The sequence below is a fragment of the Narcine bancroftii genome, chromosome 8 (genome assembly GCF_036971445.1).
Source record: "Narcine bancroftii isolate sNarBan1 chromosome 8, sNarBan1.hap1, whole genome shotgun sequence".
Taxonomy (NCBI): domain Eukaryota; kingdom Metazoa; phylum Chordata; class Chondrichthyes; order Torpediniformes; family Narcinidae; genus Narcine; species Narcine bancroftii.
In genome coordinates, this window is record NC_091476.1 from 169,287,941 (window position 1) to 169,309,808 (window position 21,868).

At 43.1% G+C, this 21,868-nt stretch overlaps 1 long non-coding RNA gene across 2 annotated transcripts in view; it reads right to left on the reverse strand.

Moving 5' to 3' along the window:
* Window positions 1–19,998, reverse strand: part of LOC138741942 (uncharacterized) — a 77,026-nt gene extending 57,028 nt beyond the window's left edge. For both annotated transcript variants that reach the window (XR_011343909.1, XR_011343908.1), the window contains exons 1-2: window positions 19,911–19,998; window positions 13,859–13,929 (exon numbers count right to left, since the gene is read on the reverse strand). This is a non-coding gene — a long non-coding RNA (uncharacterized lncRNA). The remainder of the gene's footprint in view (window positions 1–13,858; window positions 13,930–19,910) is intronic.
* Window positions 19,999–21,868: the final 1,870 nt, after the last annotated feature.

Consider the following 21,868-nt stretch of genomic DNA (forward strand, 5'->3'; position numbering starts at 1 on the left):
TCCCGATTGGGATTTCCTTGGGAAAGAGAACATCCTTTCATGGGGGTGGCATTAGTCACCGTGCAAAGGAGGGAGCGGATGGAGTGTAGGCCGCTAGTGAACAGGTCCTGCCAGTGAGCGGTTGGGAGGCCTTTGGACTGGAGGGCAAGCATAACCGCTTTCCAGATGGTGGCATTCTCTCTTTTGACCTGCCCATTACTGCGTGGGTTATAGCTGGTGGTCCTGCTCGAAGCAATACCACGCTCCAGAAGATACCGCCGCTGCTCAGTGCTCATAAACGAGGACCCCCGGTCACGGTGGATGTAACTGGGGTACCCGAAGATGGCGAAGATGCTGTGCAGGGCCTCTATGACTGAAGAGGCGATCATGTCTGAGCAGGGCACAGCGAATGTACTCGTCGATCATTGTAAAAATCTAGGTGTTACAGTTGGTCGATGTTAGAGACCACTGGAAGTCCATGCTTAGACGTTCAAAGGGCTGAGTGTCTTTGATGATGTGGGTGTTCTCTGGATGGAAGAAGTGGTGCTTGCACTCAGTGCACACCAGGCATGCTCGGGTCATGGAGCAAATCTCCTCGACCATGCAGGGCAGGTTGCATGCCTTAACAAAGTGCGCGAACCTAGAGCTCCTCGTGGAGTCTCAGCAACCTGTCCAGTTGTATGTTGGTGCAAGTCCCCCTGGAGAGACATCTGGTGGGTTGTTAAGTTTACCAGGTCGGTACAGTATGTCATAATTGAAGGTGGAGAGTTCGATTCTCCACCTAGCGATCTTGTCTTTCTTGATCTTACCTCGCTGCGTATTGCTAAACATGAACGAGACCGCGCGTTGGTCGGTCAGCAGTGTAAAGTGCCTGCTAGTGAGGTAGTGTCTCCAACAATGTACTGCTTCAACTATGGCCTGGACTCCTCTCGACAGAGGAGCCCTGGAGGGTCCTGGAGAAGAAGGCTACCGGCTGGCTGGCCTGGTTCAAAGTGGCCGCCAGTGCAAAATTGGATGCATCGCTCTCTACTTGGAATGGAATGGACTCGTCGATGGCATGCAGTGTTGCAGCGGCGATGTCTGATTTGATGCAGTCGAAGGCCACTTTGGTTTCAGTTGACAGGGGAATGGAGGTGGCCTTGATGAGTGGCCGTGCCTTGTCAGCATAGTGTGGAACCCACTGGCAATAGTAGGAGAAAAAGCCCAGGCAGCATCTGAGTGCCTTCTGGGTGTGGGGGTGGGCGAGTCCATGAGGGGATGCATGCGGTCAAGGTCTGGCATTTCCACCCCATTCTCCACCACACAACCTAGAATTGCGAGCCGAGTGGTCCAGAAGAGACACTTGTCGAAATTGTAGGTTAAGTTCAGCAGAATCGCAGTCTGAAAAAATTTCTAGAGGATGGCATCATGGTCCTGTGTGTCATGGCCGCAGATGGTGACGTTGTCCAGATATGGGAAAGTACCTGTTAGCCCGTTCTGGTCAACCATCCGGTCCATTTCCCGCTGGAAAACCGTGACACCATTCGTGACCCTAAATGGTACCCTAAGGAATTGATACAGCCACCCCTTCACTTCGAAGGCTGTGAAAAGTCGGTCTTCTTGGTGGATCGAGAGCTGGTGATAGGCCGAACGTAAGTCAATGGTGGAGAACACACAGTATTTGGTGATCTGATTCACCACATCTATGATCCGTGGGAGGGGGTATGCATCCAGAAGCGTGAAGTGGTTGACTGTCTGGCTGTAGTCAACCACCATCCACGACTTCTCCCCAATATTAACCACCACCACCTGGACCCTCCAGGGACTTGAGCTGGGTTCGATAATGCCCTCCTCCAGCAGTCTGCGCACCTCGCTTGTGATGAATTTCCTGTCTTTGTAACTATACTGCCGGCTTTTGGTGGCCACTGGCATCCAGCCAGGGGTGAGGTTTACGAAGAGTGCTGGAGGAGCGACCCAGAGAGTGGAGAGGCTACAAGTGTGGCGCCGGAGCACAGGGGTTGGTGGTGTGGGCTGTCACTGGCAGGAGGCCTCCGAGGTGGAGTTGTTACAGACAGAGAGTGGGACGTGGGGTCCCCCATAGTGCAGGGAAACAGTTCGGAACTGGCACTGAAAATCCAGTCCCAGCAATATGGGTGCTCACAGTTGGGGAAGGACTAACAGTTTAAAATTGGTAAATGTGATGCCCTGGACTTTCAGGGTCAACACGCATTACCCCTTTACCCCAGTTGAGTGCGATCTGGTCGCCAATCAAATCCTCTGGTCAGTGGGGAGAATAGCCAGTCCACAACGGTGGGCCAGGTCTGGACGGATAAAACTCTCGGTCGACCCCGAGTCAAATAAGCAATTGGTATGGAGTCCATGCACTTTAATCAGTTCCATTGCTTTTGTAAGGGGATGGGATAAGTCCTGGTCCAGGGTCACAAATGCAGAGACCTGTGCTGGGAAGAGTGGAATTTTACGTGATGACATCACGCAGTGTTGGGCCTGAAGTGCACTACATGTGCATGGTGACATCACAGAAGCAGTCGAGCTAGAGCTGTCAGCATCGGGGAGCTGGGGCTGCTGCCTGCAGTTGGTGGTGGTGGGGTGGTCAGCCGGTCAGTCATTGGCGGTAGTGGCGGTGGGTACCAGGTCGGCAGCGTCGGTGGTGGCGGCAGCATCGGTAACGGCAGCCGCAGTGGTGGATACCTGGTCAGCAACGTCGGTAGCGGCGATGGCGGCGGCAGCGGTCGTTGAAGTCGGGACTTGGGCCTGGGTGGTCATTGCTCCATGTGGGAGGTCCAAGCAGGCCAACGTCATCGTGGCGAGGGTGGGCTATATCTTCCGTGCTCGGTGCCTGACCCGTGACGTTAGGCGCTGCTGCGTGGTGGAGCCCACGCTCTCATTGGATGAGAGCTCTGAAGAAGAGATGTTTGAATGGGAGGGTGATGGTTGGGCCTCACATGAGGTGCTGTGTTTGACAGTGGCCATTTTGGAGTGACAGACTACAGCAAAATGGCCATTTTTAAGGCACTTCTGGCACCTGGCTTTCCTAGCCGGACACTGGGACCTGCTGTGCTTGTCCCTCCCTCAGAAGTAGCACTTCGGGATCGCATCAGGCAGTGTAGCAGTGGCTGACAGGCCATCGGTGGGCTGTGGGGTAGTAGTGTTGAGGGAGGGCATCCTACTCACTTCATAGCGTGGGCTCCAGCTCTGAGAGTAAGCGTCCATACTTAAGACCGCATCCACCATTGACTCTGTGATCCGGATCTCGTCGTTTAGGTTTTCTCCCCCGTTCTCTAGCAGGCACTGCCTCACCTCATTCGATCGGACCCCGGCCATGTAAGCATCCCAAATGTGATTGTCGGTGGTCTCAGCAGCAGTTCTGTCTGAGCAGGCACAAGCTCTGCCCAGTGCCCTTAGTGCTTGGCTATAAGCTCTACAGAACTCACCGGGCAGTTGCCTCCTGGTCGCTAGTTTGTACCAGGCATAGACCCTGTTTACCGGTCGCTCATAGAGTCCTTTCAACACCTTCATGGCTGCAGCATAAGTAGCTGTGTCCTGGATGCTCTCGTAGACTCTCGCGGACACCATAGACATCAATACTAGTAGTCAATGGCTGTCCTCCTCCACGGCAGGGTCAGAGAGTTGTAGGTAAGCTTTGAAACACCTCACCCAGTGCTTAAAGTAATTTGAAGCTGTAGCCGACTGCAGGTTGATGTTGAGGCGTTCCGGTCGCAGCATACGCTCCATCCCTTGAAAATTTTCTAGTTAATAAAATTGTAGTGCATGTCGAAAGAATCAAAGGCTTGTTGATCCAAATCAAGGCTTTTATTAACTAGAAGACTGGAGCATATCACATGTAGTCCAGAATGATCATTTTCAGAATGAATCAGCTTTAGATGATCTGGGTCTGGCCAGGAGCAACCCTTTAAGACCTGCCAGTAGGTGTGGCTACGCTCTCAGCCAATCACTACTGTCCTATACCACAATCTATACATATACACATTGGTGATAGAATCCGTACTATCTCAATCTTAATATAATAAAGATATATTATCGCCATTTTATCCTCAAGGATAAGCAAAAAAAAAAACAGGCATCTGAATTAAAGGCTAGGGAAAGAAAGGGGTAAGAATGGGAGGGTTAGGAGGACAAACCAACTGACAAAAGGTTGTGATAAGAAGAAAGGTGAGAATTAATTTTGGCTCTGCGAAAGGAAAAAGAGGGAAAGGGAAGAGAGAGAGAGAGAGAAGGAGAAGGAGAGATACAGAGCTAGAGGAAAGGAGAGAGGTGAAGATAATTGGGGGGGGGGGGGATGGTTTCCAATGGAAACCGGCGAAGTCAATGTGAATGCCATTTGGTTGGAGGGTCACCAGACAGAAGATGAGGTGTTGTAACCTTCAATTTTCAGGTGGTTTCTGTCTGGTTGCACATGAGACCGTGGACAGACATGTCACCAAGGGAATAGGGCGGGGAATTGAAGCGGGTGGCCACTGGGAGATCTACGTGATTGCGGAGCCACCAGGGTTTCAAATTGCATGATCCACTTGTTTGAGTTGAATGAACACAAAAAAAAATCACTCTACAGCAGCTTTAGATGAATCAAGGCTGTCTGACCTATGCACATCACTTTTGGGGCAAATAAGAGGGACTGGAGATGCTGGAAGGCTTGAACAATGCTCAAAATGCTGAAAGACTTTGGGGGTCTGGCTGCATCTGCAGAAGGCAATAGACAGTGGACGTTCTTTACCCCCCCCCCCTCTTGCATTCGTCTATCACCTTTCAGCTCGTCCTTCTCCCCCTGGGTTTTTATTCTGACTTCTACCCTTTTTCTTCCCAGTCCTTATGATGTTCAAAGCGTTGATTGTCTATTCCATGAATACTGCTTCACCATCTGAGTTCTTCCAGCGTTTTATGTGTTTCTCCAGCATCACTTTATACTGTATGCATTTTTATGCTCTCCTGAGCCATTGAGTTTGCATTTGAATGAGGCTCTGCAGTACAGAGAATTGGACTGGTAAACAGATGGCTTGTGTGCCTTTAATTACCAGCATTTGATGAATGAGTTTGCATGAAGGAATTTGTAGGCTTATATTTACTTAAAGCTGTAAAATGACAAGCTTCCTTTAACAATATATTATACACTCTTTCAGGGGTAAAAGGGCATCACATCTTGCATTGTATAGAATTCAGGCATTTGTCCAAACTAATGTCTCTTTCCAAACCAGCTGTAATTACAATTACTCTTCACCACTTTGCACGCCCACTTCCCCCCACATCCCCCCCCCCCCTCCATTCATTCCACCTTCCTGCATAATGTTATTTTTCTGCTAAGGAGGCTTTGGAAAACATCAGATGAAAGATGCCAGCAATTTGAAAGTCACTGCACATGGACAATTTTGAACAGCAGCGTGACTGCATTGTTGGCACTCCCTGAATTCTGTGCTGTGACTTTTGCAGATTCACAGACCGATATGAGGATTGAAAAGCTTTGCCATCTGCACGACTGAACACAGATTCAGATCTATTGTGAATGCCCATGATCAATGAATGGTGATTACAGTCAATGCACATTGCTCAATTTTGCATTTTGTTTCAATTGAATGCCATGCCCATATGCAAGGCTCAAATTGCCATTGCTCACCTCGTTCCCACATTTCCAGAGCTCAAGCAGTACTGTGGGTTCATTCTCAGCTGAAAATTTGACCCTTTAGGATCCAGGTGGGATATGCTGAGGGAAAGATTGCAAGAAGTTCGCCTGAAACCAAACTCCAAGCTACAAATGTGTGTTGGAAAGTATGTTGACCGCCTGCATCACAGTCTGGTATGAAGGCACTAATACTCTCGAGCAGAAAGCCCTGCAAAAGATAGTAGACACAGCCCATGATATCACAGGCAAAACCCTCCCCACCATTGAGAACATTTGCAGGGAATGCTGCCGTAGGAGAGCAGCAGCAATTATCGGGGATCACACCACCCATCACACGCTCTGTTCTCGCTGCTGTGATCAGGAAAGGGGTTTCGGTGCCAGAAGACTCAGCACCAGGTTCAGAAATAGCTGGGTCCACTCCACCATCAGGCTCAATCAAGGACTCATATAAAGACTCTTACCTTTGCGCTTCCTTGATTTTTTTCTCTCTGAATTGCACAGTCAATTTGTTTACATATATACCTATATTTTTGAATACTCTTTTTGTCTACCAATAAGTATTAGTTCTGCCTCACTGCAAGAAAAATAATCTCAGAATTGTGTGTAATGTCATGTATGTACTCTGACAATAAATCTGACGTTTGAACAATTTAGAAATCTCATTGGTTGGTTTAAACAGTTTTGTTCACAGCTCAAGAGAGCTCAAATTTTGATTGACTCCAGATCAATTGAGTTTTGTTTGATTAATTTTGTTTCATTACTTTTCAAGTTCTCTCTCAGGAAATAGCCAATAGGTTTTCAAAGGTATTTTATTTTTGAAACAGCACACAAAGTTGGCTGGCATCTGAACAGTACCAACAGGCACCTCTTGTGACATTCTGACACCGAACTTCGTTGAATCACATGCAAACACCCTCACAAAGGTGTCTTTAGTATTTGGTCAGATGTGGTGCACGTTAGAGGATGGAATAGTAAGAGCTGTTGTTCCAAAGGGGGTCACTGGAGTTCAACTACTCTTCGGCAAGTACACTCCTGAATGAGCCATGATGCCGGATTTCTCGCTCTCATGCTGTGGAATCCATTTATTGTCATAGGCCATTCAATCCATCTATGTTAGCTGTCAGTGCAATCCCCTTCCCTCCACTTAGATGCCTATAACCCATTCTTTCTCTCAAACACATTAACTCCACTCAGCAGCCCTACAGGTAGTTTGCAAGAGCCAATGAACCTCCCAACCAGCCCATCTTTGGGACAAGTACGAAGCCAGAGGACATGGGGGAACATGAAAATTCCACGTGGAAGGTGGAGGTATAAGGTAGCAGCAATGATTTAGTGCACCACTGTCTATCCGATCCCCTCTGTGATCCAATCCTGCTGTATTGAATGCACAGGGTCAGAGACCTGGAACCATTCCGCTGGCCCTTTAGCCCATGCCGATTATTATTCACATGCACCCTACTCAACCGCTGTTTATTTTCCCTCCACACTCCCCTGCTTTTCCACTCACTCGACAGGTACAATGTGCAAACTCCACACAGTCAGCAATGGAGATACCTGAGGAAGGTCCCAGGCCCAAAATATAGGTTATTTTAAAAATTCCTATGGTTGCTGTGTGACCTGATAAGTTCCTTGGGCACATTTGTGCATTGCATTCGAATGGGGATGCCTGATTTTTTGTTTTGTTAGTTGCTAACAGCAAGAAACAGCAATAGAAAGGGAGCCACGGTTAGTGTAGTGGTTAAGCACCATGCTATAACAGCTCTAGTGACCCAGATTTGAATCCGGCATTGCTTGTAAAGAGTTTGCACATTTTCCCCATGATTGTGTGGGTTTCTTCTTGGTGCTCCGGTTTCTCCCATTCTCCAAAAACATACAGAGTTTGTAGGTTAGTTGGAAACATGGGCTCAGGTTGGAAGCACCCCAACCTATTGTCACAATGAAAGGTGTTGTGTGTCCTACTGATGGGGCCTGTCTTTAGTATAACCTAGCTTCCTGACTCCCAGGAGCCGAGGGTCACATCAATCAGTCCCTGGCGCCTGCCCCAGGTAAGCAGGTAAAGTAAGATCCATGCGTAAATATTTCAGGTGCTGAACAGTTTCCAATTAGACCAACTACCCCAGATCACTTGGTAGAATTGGCTTTAGGAAATCATATGCTTACATTCCCTGACATAAAATGATTTGCCCATTTATTGGTCCCTGTTTTAAAGATTACAGAGGTTTAATCTATCAGAAAGGCATCAGAGGTAAAATTATTATCAGATACTTCTCAATGATTAAGTCAAACAGCACAGAAACAAGCTCTCTATATCACCAACCAACCAACTATCTAACATGCACCTCCACCAATCCCATTTCCCAGCATGTGGGCCATAGCTTTCCATATGTTAATGGTTCAAGCACTTGGCTCTATATCATAGGAGCAACCTCTGAGCTAAAGCTACCATTGAAGATATAACATTAATTGGAAGAATTTCAGATTAGTATTCCAAATTTATGTGAAATTTTTCTTGACCTAATTCATCCTGAGAACTGTTGAGGTAAACAGAAAGATGATGAAATGTTGGATTATCTGTGCATTCTAAGGACAGAGAACTCTGAACCAAAAAAAAATTGCAATACTCCAGATTTTTAAGACTGTTAGATATATCTCAGAAATGCCAGCTGAAATAATGAAGGTGGACTCACTTTTAACATGCTGGAAAAATTTAGATGGGCGGGGCATGGAGGAATATGGAATAGCTGCAGGTTAGTGGGACTGGGCAGAATAAGAATTCGGCAAAGAATAGAAGGGCCTGTTTTCTGTACTGTAAAGTTCTATGGTTCTAATTTGTTAAACCACATTTCTTCCTTTTTCAATCTTTGTATTGGTTTTGGAAAGAAATTATATTAGATATATAGATACATATGATTTAATGTTCAAGTAACAGTAAATTAAGATAACAGATAGTAAACAATGATAAACAAGATACGTATGGGCCATGTTATCGGTTAAAAAAAAGAAAAAGGAAGAAAAATCAATAACTAACTCATTTAATTTCTAACTCCAACCTATTATATAAAAGCCTGGAGATTTCACAGTGAATTGTGGAGAAAGAGACGGAGTATATTATTCTTCTTAACTTTTCAAGATGAGAATATTCCCAGGATTCATTGTCTATCTCGAATTGCCCTCCATTATGAGCCATCGTCTTGAATCACTGTGGTCCTTTTGATATATGAAACATCTGATGCTTCACTGAGTAGAGGATGTGCCCCAGCTTCTGAGGAAGGTGGGTATCTGGGGGTGATTCCATGGATTTCCACGTACTAACAAATTGCTGTGTATCTGGCAGGCAGTGGGAGCCAGGGTAAGTGTTGCAAACAACACTGGGGTAGGGGGGAGGGGGGGGACCAGCACGAAGCTTTGCATTCCTCCAAAGAACTGTTAGTGACTGAACACAGAATGGTAGCGAATACTGAATAAGTGACCCTGAATATACAGTTTATTAATGAACTGTGTTCAATCATACAAGACCGACAGAGAACAGATCATTTGGGTATCAATGAAATTGAAATTTAGAGCATTTCATGGACTCTGAAATTGACTGGAAATTTCAGTTCTGTCAATCAGAAAACATCCTCACAGTCACAGTCATTCATTATCTATAAGTATTACAGAATTATAGTACCTTATGAGTAGAATATCAAATTTAGGAATAGAGCCTGTATTATTGTTTAATTGTAGGTAAATGTATGTGATATTCTCCATCAGAAAGGAAGTTAACAGTGAATTTCTTTGAAGATTGCATTACCCAGAATTAATCTCTTGAAATTGCGTGTTAAGTAGTTAAAGATGATCCACTTAGTTTTAAGATTATCCCTCTACTGTTATAACTGTCACATGATTGTTAAACTTTCTGGGTCAACTGAACCATATTAAACATTAATTATGCAATGTGAATTGTAATGGCTCACACATTGGTACAATTTTATCTAAATGTTCCAGCACAGTTTGCAATTACTTTGACTTTCGTACATGAAAAGGGGAGCATTTAATTTAATTATAGGGTCTGCGAGTCGGCTTGAATCATTGTTGCTGCAAGCACCTTATGCAATGATTTGGGTAAAATTTGTGGCAGTGGATTTCAAGTCGTCAAGTCAAGTTGCATTTATTTGTCGTTCATATCATAACCATTGCAGTGAAAACGAGATAGCGTTTCTCTGGACTGTGGAGCTGGTTATTGACAAGGCTAAATTATATCAGAAACTTTTTTATAAAGAACATATCACTTATAAATACCATGTTACATTATGTTAGCCCTGTGTCCCCGGAGTTCAGAAGCCTCATGGTTTGGGGGAACAAAAATGCTTCGCAATCTTGTTGTGAGGGCCCAAACACTTCGATACCTCTTCCTAGAGGCAGGAGGGAGAATAGATTGTGGGAGGGGTGTGTGGAGTCCTTCATAATGTTTATGGCTTTCTGCAAAGAGCGGCCATTATAAATGTCTATCATGCATAATTGGGGAGTGAAGCAGTGTCAGCTGTTCTGGTTAAATGCAGGAACAAATTTGTATCCATGGACCACGAAGGAGCTCCTTGTGATTGTGTTGGCTATGGTGGACAGGCTTAGAGACTCGCAATCATTCAGATTTCAGATTTATTGTCAGAGTAAATACATGACATCACATACAGCCTTGAGATTCTTTTCCCTGTGGGTGCGGCAGAATTACCACTAATTGGTAGTGCAAATAAAAACTATACACAGCATATACATGTAAACAAATAAGGAACTGTAAACAGATAATGTATGTAAACTAACTGACTGCAGAACAGAGAGAATAAAAAAGAAAATCAATAAAGTCCTTAAATGAATCCCTGATTGAGTTTGTCATTGAGGAGTCCGATGGTGGAGAGGGAGCAGCTGTTCCTGAACCTGGTGGTGCGAGTCTTATGGCACCTCTACCTCTTTCCTGATGGCAGCAGCAAGTACAGAGCGTGTGCTGGGTCGTGTGGGTCTTTGATGATTGCTGCTTCTCTCCGATGGCAACGTTCCCTGTAGATGTTCTTAATAGTGGAGAGGGTTTTGTCTGTGATGTCCTGGGCTGTGTCCACTACCTTTTGGAGGGCTTTATGCTCAGGGGTATTGGTGTCCTCATTCCAAACCATGATGCAGCCAGTCAGCATTCCACCACACCTCTGTAGAAATTTGCCAGGGTTTCTGCTGACATACCAAACCTCCACAAAATCCTATGGAAGTACGTGCTTTCTTCTCGATGCCATTGGCGTGTTGGGTCCAGGAAAGATCCTCCGAGATAGTGACTCCCGAGAACTTAAATGTGCTCACACACTCCACTTCTGATCCCTCAGTGATCATTGGATTGTTATCCTCTGGATTTCCTTTCCTGAAGTCAACAAAGAGTTATGATTAAAGCAATCAGACTGACAAACCATGGTTCGGACACCCTTGCATTTAGCCCAAGAAGCATTAGAGAGTTGATGGACAAAGAGGCAAAGTCTCGTTTGGACTGACAGGAGCTCAAGGAAATAATTTTTGTTTTCCTGACAGTGAAGTGAAGAAGGATTGAATCATCCCAAAGATAATATTTAATTTCTGATTGAGAGTATCGCAACAAGGCAATGGTGGAACAAAGTTAATTTTCATCACTAAATGGAAAGGAACTAATTCTGTTTGTGAGGGGAATGAATCTCAGAATCAGCTCAAGATTTGGAAGTAGTTTTATTTACTCAATTATTAAATTCTATGTAAGTTTATTTTCAGAAACATCATGCACAACAGAATCAAACTCATGACTTTCATGCAGCCAAACAGGTATGAGATACACCAACTAAAAAAGTAAAATTTAAATCAGTGGGTCTCAACCTTTTTCTTTCCACTCGCATACAACTCTAGGCATTCCCTATGCTATCGGTGCTCTATGATTAGTGAGGGATGTGCTTAAGGTGGTATGTTGGTGGACACTCCTGTTCGGCTCCGAATCATGGGTCCTCTACCGGCACCACCTACGGCTCCTAGAACGCTTCCACCAGCGTTGTCTCCGCTCCATCCTCAACATCCATTGGAGCGCTTATACCCCTAACGTCGAAGTACTCGAGATGGCAGAGGTCGACAGCATCGAGTCCACGCTTATGAAGATCCAGCTGCGCTGGATGGGTCACGTCTCCAGAATGGAGGACCATCGCCTTCCCAAGATCGTATTATATGGCGAGCTCTCCACTGGCCACCGTGACAGAGGTGCACCAAAGAAAAGGTACAAGGACTGCCTAAAGAAATCTCTTGGTGCCTGCCACATTGACCACCGCCAGTGGGCTGATAACGCCTCAAGCCGTGCATCTTGGCGCCTCACAGTTTGGCGGGCAGCAACCTCCTTTGAAGAAGACCGCAGAGCCCACCTCACTGACAAAAGGCAAAGGAGGAAAAACCCAACACCCAACCCCAACCAACCAATTTTCCCTTGCAACCGCTGCAATCGTGTCTGCCTGTCCCGCATCGGACTTGTCAGCCACAAACGAGCCTGCAGCTGACGTGGACTTTTTACCCCCTCCATAAATCTTCGTCCGCGAAGCCAAGCCAAAGAAAATGTTGGTGGAAAGAAAAAGTTTGAAAACCAGCGTTTTAATCGTACCTCATTGACTTGTTATGAGTATGGTTTAATAACTCCAAAGGAAATGGGAAATGAACATTTTTCTCAAGCAAAATATTTCAATATCATTTGGGTCTAGAGCAGTGATTCAGGGATACTCAACCTTCCCTTCCCACTCACATCCCACCTTAAGCAATCCCTTACTAATCACAGAGCACCGATGGCATAGGGATAACTTAAAGTGGGATGTGAGTGGAAATAAAAAGGTTGGGAACCACTGATTTAAATCAAAACCATGTCAGAGGAGCAGAATTAGGCTATTCAGCCCACCTAGTCTGCCCTGCCATTCAATCATGACCTGAAACATGCCCCACTGCTCCACTGCCTGGCCTTCTCCACATAACTTTTGATTTCCTGACTAAACAAGAGCATATCAATCTCTAACTTAAATACAGCTAATAAAAAGGCCTCCACAATCACCTGTGGCAACAAGTTCCACAGATTTACCACCTTTTGGCTGAAGAAATTCCTATGCATCTCTGTTCTAAGCGGACACCCTCTTGTCCTGTCCTCTTGTCCTAGACTTTCCCACCATAGGAAACAACCTTTCTTCATCTACCATGTCCATGCCTTTCAACATTTGAAATGTTTCAATGAGATCCCTCCTCTTTCTCCTAAATTCTAATTGATACAGGCCAAGTGCTGTCAAATGCCCCTCATATGATAATCCTTTCATTCCTGGATCCATCCTAGTGAAACTCCTTTGAACCCTCTACAAGGTCAGCACATCCTTTCTGAAATGAGAAACATAAAGCTGATCACGATACTCCAAGTAAGGGCTCACCAGTGCCTTTATAGAACTTCAACATCACAACCCTGCTCTTATATTCTATTTGTCTTGCCACAGTGAGAGAATAAATATCGAAAGATAGATAAAGAAAAATTCATAGTTGCAGTGAATGCAAGGAAAAATAAGTGATATTTCACTATTGCAGATGGATCTTTTGGATAGAATTCAACTGATATTCAAGTTTAGATGCAAAATATTCGAACAGGAAAAGCAACAGGTGCTGTCAGTCTTGAAGTCGTGAGGGTAAAGCTATTCTTCTCCTGAGTTTATACATTTTTGTGCAGCTTGCGGCAATTTCAAATTTACCTCTCTGGATTTGTCATGAAATTTGCCTTTTGGATCTTGCAAATGGCATTAGATTTAATGAAGGCATACATTGTCGAAGGGCTCAGACATGAACCATTGGTTATCTACCTTGGCTTCCTATGAGTGCTGCTTGACAAGATGAGTTTCTACAGCACTTTTATGTATCACACCACAATGGCAGCATTTGCAGACTTTCCAGTTTATCAGGAATTTCAGTGCCCTCCATAATTTTCGGGACGAAGACATCTTTTCCTTTATTTGTCCCTGTGCTACAATAGTTTTAAATTTGTAATTGAACAATTCACATGCAAAGAAAGTGCCTGTTCCTGATTCTATTCAAGGTTATTTGTATACATTTTGGTTTGACCATGCAGGAATGACAGCATTTTAGGGCAATGCGATGTTGGGAACATTTGGCTTCACAGGGGTTTGTGAATACTCGGGTCTGTTAATTGTTACATTGGAACAGGTATAAGAGAGCTAGGCTCATTTCTAAGCTTTTGATTACCTTTGCAGGCTGCCATTTTTTCAACAAAGACCAGAGTTGTGCCAACGAATGTCAAATAAGCTATTACGAGGCTGAAAAACAAGAATAAAACAGTAAGAAACATCGCCCGAACCTTAGGAATACCAACATCTACAGTTTGGAACATCGTTAAGAAGAAGGAATGTAATCACAAAGGGATTTCCACTGGTGATGATGGAAGAATTCACTCATAATGATGAAACACCGTTCAGGAGGTGGGTGTGGATGACTACTGTCTGAAGAAGACTTCGTGAACAGAATAAGTTCATACCTGAGTACTGACAAACACCTGTGAAGCCAAATGTTCAAAAACATCAGAGTGCCTGGAAATTAGGGGACAATGTATAAAAAGTTCTTTAATTACCACATGGTTAAACTAAAATGTATCCAAATAATCTTGAATAAAATCTAGAATGTGCATTTTGATTACATGTAAATTGTTTGGTTACAAATTTAGATCTGTGGTGCAGAGGGGTAAATAGTGAAAGAAAGTGTATTTGTCCCAAACATTATAGAGGACGCTGTAGATTTACCTGGTACTTCTATCAGAAAACAGATACAGATGCAGTGAGGTGTAAAATCTAAATCTAAACCACTTGTTTTATGGGCTCGTCTAGAAGATATTTCTATTTCAAAATGACAGCCAACACATGCATGGATGAATGTCGGGCAGATTTGATTAAAGCCCATGTTATTTAAGATGTTTGAATTCAAGAGGTTGACACTCATTGGAAGTCTGCAAGGCATACAAGGGATAAATAAAAACTAATATAAAACAAAAGACAAAAGAGATCACAGATGCTGGACCCCGGAGGATATAATATCAAAACAGATGTTGTCCCAGATGAGAAAAAATAAATCCCTCCAAGTGCCTCTATTGTCCAGGCAAAAAAAAAAATCCACATTCATCTTTCAACTCATTTTGTTTTGTTGCACTTATCAAATTCTAAAATCAAAAGAATTTGATGGAACTACCAGATCAGGCATCGCCTAAGATAGAAATGCAGTCAGCATTTCAGGTTGAAGGGTTTTGAGCCATGTGGAAAATGTTAGAAATAGAAAATGTTTTAATTAGAGAAAGGGAAAGAAGAGTGAAGAATAAAGGTGAAAGGGTGATAAGATAGAAGACAGGACAGATTAAATGGTGTAAAGGGCGATAGTTAAAGTTGAAATCAAGGTATACAGGTACGTGAGGCTATCAAAAGTAGGAAAAATATAAATTATTTAAAGAGAGAGAGAATAAAGACATGTGATCTTGGTGTCCCCCACGTGGAGCACAAAAGCATGAGTTAGGATGAAGCTCTTAATTAGCAGAAAGTCAAATAAAGTATTAGTGGCGGGGATGAGGCGGGGGGGGAAGAAGGAGTGAAAGAAAGACTGAGGTGGGTTGGGGAAGAGAGTGGGGAGGAGAGGGGCAAAAGGGAAGAAGAGAGAGCAAGGAGGACAGAAAAAAGATAACAGGAAATAAAGATTAAAAATAAAAGGAGAAATGGGTGAGGGAAAGAGATTTATTTAAAAAAATAGTAAAATGTACATGTAAAGTTATTGTGGGTCTTGATGTTGGCCACCTATATGGTTTGGATATTTAGATTCTTTCAGTGGTTTCTAATTAAAATGTTAGCCATTCTTTAAATGCCTGGGCATACTTCACATGTGATACTTCACATGACTTCCATCACTTCAACATCTTCCAATTCCATCACCAGTTCATCTTTACCAAGGATATCCAATTACTATACACCCCCATATCGTAGGCCTCAAAGTCTTTCATTTCTTTCTTGTCAACAGACTCCATCCCCACCACCCTCCTATGGCTGGCAGAACTTGTCCAGGTCATCAATAATTTCTTCTTTGACTCAATCTACTTTCTCCAAGTCAAAGGGATAGCCATAGGTACCTGCACGGGAAGAAGCTATGTCTGCCCTTTTGTTGGCTACGTGGAACAATCCACGCTATGAGCCTATACAGGCAAGGCCCCTCAACTCTTTCTCCACTAAAACGATGACTACTTTGATATAGCCTGATGCTCTCATGATAAGCTTATTGACTTTATAATTTTACTGCCAACTTCCACCCTGACATTATATTCACATGGTCCATCTCTCGTAACACTCTCACTTTTCTTGCTCTCTCTATCTCTATCTCAGGAGACAAAATCTCGACAGACTTCTACAAAACCCACAAACTCCCACGGCTCTCTCTACCTCACCTCTTCACACCCTGTCCCTGTAAAGATTCCATTCCTTTATCTCAATTCCTCCATCTCTGCTCCGAGGATTAAGTCTTCCATGCCAGATCATCAACAATGTCCTCCTTCTTCAATTAACTTGGCTTCCCCTCTAACGACATCAATTTAGCCCTCACCTGTATATCCTCCATTACCCATACATCCGCCCTGCCCCCTCCATTTGCACATGTAACAAGGACAGGATTTCCCTTGCCCTCACCTATCACCCCATCAGTCTGCTTATCGAACATTTCCAGCACCTGCTATATGATCCCACCACCTGACACATCTTCCTCTTCACTTCACTTGTAAATCTGCAGGTATCATCTATCTACTACTGGTCCTGATGTGGTTTCCTCTACATTAGGAAGACTGGAAGCATATTGGGGGAATTGCTTTGTTGAGCACCTCGGTTCTCTATGCCACAGTAATGGAGATCTCCCAGTGCCCATCCCACTTCAATTCCCCACCCCATTTACCTCTCAACATGTCTGGTCATGGTCTCATGCACTGCCAGACTGAGACCACCTGCAAATTGGAGGAACAACATTCCAAACTTTATCTGGGCACCCTCCAACCTATTAGCATTGAACTCTCCAGTTTTGTTAGCCAACAACATCCCACCCCCCCATATCTCATTTTCTCTGCCTCTGTTTCTCTTCCCTTGTCCCTCTACCTCAGCTCTGCATTCACAGAGCCACCTATATATAACCATATAACAATTACAGTATGGAAACAGGCCATCTCGGCCCCTCTAGTCTGCACCAATTTCAGTGAACTCCATCAGTTCCACCTACCTGATCCCAACCCATAACACTCCAACCCCCTCACATCCATGCACCCATTCCTTCTCTGAAACAACATGATTTTCACTGCTGCCACCACTTCTTCTGGAAGGTTTTTCCACTCAGCCACCACTCTCTGAGTGAAAAAGCCCCCTCTCATGTTCCTTCTAAACCTTTACCCCCTCACCCTTAATTTATGACCCCTCATTCCAATTTTTCTACCCTCAAGGGGAAGAGCCTATTCCCATCTACTCTATCTATCCCCCTCATAATTTTATATACCTCTATCAAATCCCTCCTCAACCTACCGCACTCCAATGAATAAAGACCTGTTCCCCCTTATCCATTCTCACCTTTCCTTTCTGCTGGCCTCTTCTCCATATTCAATTTTCACCTTTTGTCTGTTGGTCTGTGTTTCTCCATTTCTGCCATTTCTTTTATTCAGGCACTGACAGCTTTTTCCCCTTACCTTGAAGAAGGGCTCAAGCCTGAAATGTCAGTGACTTATTTTTACCTCCTTAACCTCCTTTCGATTTTGCTGAGTTCCTCCATTTTTATTAATCTGTCTACGAGAATGGATGGTGTCAACATCCAGCCTAGTGATGGGCTATTGTTAACCATTATTTGATTAACAATTAATCAACTGCAATTCTGAATCTGCCTTGGTGTTATAAAGCATTTCAGCTCACTTTGGTGTAACTCAACAAGCCAAGAAGTAAACTATCATGCCATAACCATTTTAAAGGATGAGCAGGACTAACCCATAAATTTCATATAAATATGGCATCTACTGATATCTAATGGTTATAGCAAGATCCCCAGAGATGTCTTTCTCCCAGAGCAGTAATATATTGCCAAAAACGGAGCAACCCTTTTAAAAATAAAATAACTTTACACATTATAAATTTGAGCCACATGTTATATTCCAAAACTTTAACAATGTCCCAGGGCATTTGATTTAAAGGGGAAAAAAATGTAAAAGTGCTGAAAAGTAATGTTATCAATCTTGAGAATAATGCTAAATATCCCTGGTGAGACATTTACGACCATGCTCTGCAATAATGTTGTTTGAAAGCTCTCAATAACTCTTCTGTTCCTCTGTTCCGACACATAGATTTTAACAGAATAGGACTGCAATTCCTACCTTCTTTCTCTGTCCACCTAGCCTAGACTCCTCCCACTTCCTGCTGTCCTCTCCCCACCCTCCACCTATCATCTCCTACCCTCACCACCCCCTCTACCCTTTTCTTGGGACATTTCTCATGTCCCCTTGATGAAGGGGTCAAGCCTGAAACGTTGGTGATGTATCTTTACCTGTTCGACCTGCGAGTTTCTCCAGCATGTATGTATTTTTTTCACTTAGCCATGGTGTCAAGAGAATCCTGTGTTTTATCCCAGGACTACAATTCCCCTCTCATTACCTTTAATTTGTGCACACAGTTGATTTGATGTATTGTCTTCTGGCTAACCCTTTAAAGACGATGTAATGTTGACCAATAGAATCTTGGAAATTGTTTTATTGGATTTAAGTGGGATGTATATGGGATCATTGGAGAGGAGATCTTGAAATGAGCATTGCCAGAGCTGTTAAGCAATTGAGTTTCAGTTCTGAGATTTTGGTTCGAGAAGGCTTGACAGAGGCTGGAGAGATGCAATAGGTAAGATACAGTAAGGTTTGCCATTGGTTTTCATATCAGTCGTTGGTGCAGATGAGATGCAATCAGGGCAGTCCAGTTCTCCTCCTGTATGATGCAGGAAATCAGGGAATGTTCCAACGTCCCCGATGATGATACCTGTGGGAAGTGCATGCAGCTGACTGACTAGATCAAGGATCCAGAGTTTCACCTGGAAATACAGTGGATCATTTGGGATGCTGAGGGCATCATAGGTAAGAGCTTTAGTGAGGTAGTCTTGTCAAAGGTGAAGACAAGGTGACCAGCAGAAAAGGTAAAGGGTGTCTCCTGAGAGGGCAGGTCCCCCTTATAGCCATCCCCCTCAGTAATGTATACTGTTTTGAATACTGTTTGGGGGAATGATGTACCAGAAGGAATCCCAACAGCCGTGTTCTGGTGGTGAATCTGGCCAAGAAGGGAAGCAGGGAGAAAAGATGAGCCATTGTGATAGGGGACTCATTAGACTAAGGGACTGACAAGAGATTTGTGACCAAGGTCAAGACTCCTGGATGGTATGTTGCCTCCTGGATGCCCGGGATAAGCACATCTCAGATCAAATCCATAACATTCTTAAAAGGGAGGGTGAGCAGACAGAAGAATTGGTATCCGTGATGTACGTTTGGAGTGGGATGTGTGTCCCCCTGCCAAGCAAATATAGTGAGTTAGGATGAAATACAACCGTTAATTAAATCTGTGAAAATAATGCAAAGCTTTCAGACTAGTGGCCCTAATATTAACAGCAGTTCAAAGAGGGACTAGAAAGTGCTGGGAGAATGCATAATGAATGCCTATCTGCAAATAAAGTCAAACCGACATTTTGACAAGGTGTTGGATCAGTAATAATTAGTCTATAATTTAAACAGAAAATATTGCAAAATTCATCAACATATAAGGCAGTATCTGTAGAAGGAGGAATAGTGTTAATGTTTCAGAGTGACTTGCTGATGGATCTTCAACCTGAAACATTAATTCTGTTTCTCTTCCACAGATGCTGACTGACCAGCTGAGTGTTTCCAGCATTTTCTGTTCTCATCTCAGAGTTTTAGTATCTGTAGTTTTTGCTTTACTTTTTATTTGTCCTCTTTAAGAACACTTTTGAATGATTTTTTCCCCCAAATCTTATTTTTTTGAAGATAAGTATCCCTGCAAATTGAGATTTCTTAAGATTTTTGGTATCGGTTATCTTCTCAATATATCCCCAATGTTAACAGCTTTTACTATTTAGGTATGTAGATAATGTTTGTTTCCAATTGATTTACAATGTGATTTACATAGTTATTTGATCATAAAACCATAATTAATCCTTATCCTGCTGGATCAACAAGAAATTTAGTTTATTTCATAATTACCTTGACATGCATTTAGAGTCCATTGTAAAACTAAAGCACAATGTCAAAGAGAGTTTTGCATACTCAGTAGCACAAATTATACTCTGCATTATTTAATTTATGAGGTCATATTTCTGTGAGCGTGCATCACAATTTTCATGGAAAGTATGTTGGTTACATCACATCCTGTTTTGGTAATTTGAATGCCTAGCAATGCAGAGGGGCTCTGAAGGTAGCAAACATAGTCAAGTCCATCACAGACTCTGACTTCCCAAGGTAATAGCCAATGTCACCCGGGTCGCAGCATCTTTTCACTGCTATTTCCGGGCAGAGGTAGAGAAGCTTGAAGACCAGCACTTCTCGGTTCAAGAACAGTTTCTTTCCAATGGCTATCAATCTCTTGAACCTCCCCATGTTATACTAATCAGGGACTGTCCCAGCATCTCTAAAAAGACTGTCTGCACCTTTTAAAAAAAAATCTTGCACCATGGTAACAGCGAATATTTATTATGCATCAAACTTTCGAATATATTTTCTCATTTTAATTTAATGTACATGATTGAATTTGTATTTTTTTCTGCTTTCAGCAGCTGTAACTCAATACGTGTTGATTACGTATCTTGTACAATATATAGGACAATAAACTCATTATCATTTTAAAAGGGACAGACAGAGTAAACGTGGATAGGTTTTTTCAATTAGGAGTGGGGGAGATTCAGACTAGAGGGCATGGTTTAAGATTGAAGGGGGAAAATTATAAGGGGAACATGAGGGGAAATTTCTTGATGCAAAGGGTGGTGGGGATGTGGAATGAGCTTCCGACAGACGTGGTCGAGGCGGGATCATTGGTTACATTTAAGGAAAGACTGGATCGTTACATGGATAGGAGGGGACTAGAGGGGTATGGACCGGGTGCTGGTCAGTGGGACTAGGAGGGTGGGGATTTGTTACGGCATGGACTAGTAAGGCCGAACTGGCCTTTTCTGTGCTGTAAGTGGTTATATGGTTATTCCTCCCTTAAAAAGTGGATCAGTAGTAAAATAAAGGTTACTCTCAGAATTTGCTTCATGATACTTCGGTGAAAGAAAGATGTAAAATGAAGCAGACTTCCTTCCCTTTGCATTCAATCACCGAATAGTCTGTTAATTTCCCTAATGATCTTCTCTCCCTTCATACAAACCTTTTGCAAATCATCTAGATTTAGATCTCACTGCATTTCAGTGGTCTACAGCCACTTCCCATTTAGATGATAAGTTTTTAAAAAATTTTTCCAATTTCACTGACCTGCCCATTTTTAAACTCATTGAAATCTTTATCTTACCTTCATATTTTCTTTCTAATTTACTTTCCCAATGATCCATTTATCCTCAGCAAATTTAGCCATCATCCCTTTGGTCCCTTCTTCCAGATTAATTATAAAAATTGTAATTAAGATGGAAAGATGTTTTTAAGATACATTACAAGATTACCCATAAAGTTGGTTATAGAAGAGGAACAATGACAAGAATAAACTAAGAATGTGCCAGTTATTATTTTACCATGGCAATATCTCATCTAAACAATGTCACATCATACAATCCCAAGAGACACAGTAAGGTCAAGAATAGATTTTGTATTCAAATCCTTCATTTCAGGTTGGATTCTATGTCTTTTGATGCAAAGTCAAAATCACTATGAACTGATACAACCTAACTTCATATGGACTTGCAGTCATAATAATGAAGTGAATATTTTTAGGAAATATTTACTGTTGGTAAAGGTAAATGTTCCATTATTGTCACATAATACTACATTTAGAATGTGACATAGATGAAATTCTTTTTAACTTTTATCTACTGTAAGGCAGACAGAGAGTCGTCACTTTGTCCAGCACCCCTCACAGAAACTTACAGCACCTGGTGCTCCCAGGCAGTCTCTCCTCTAAATACTGACCAGTCCTGAGCCTGCTTATCTTAGAGGGGAGAGTGCCCAGGAACACC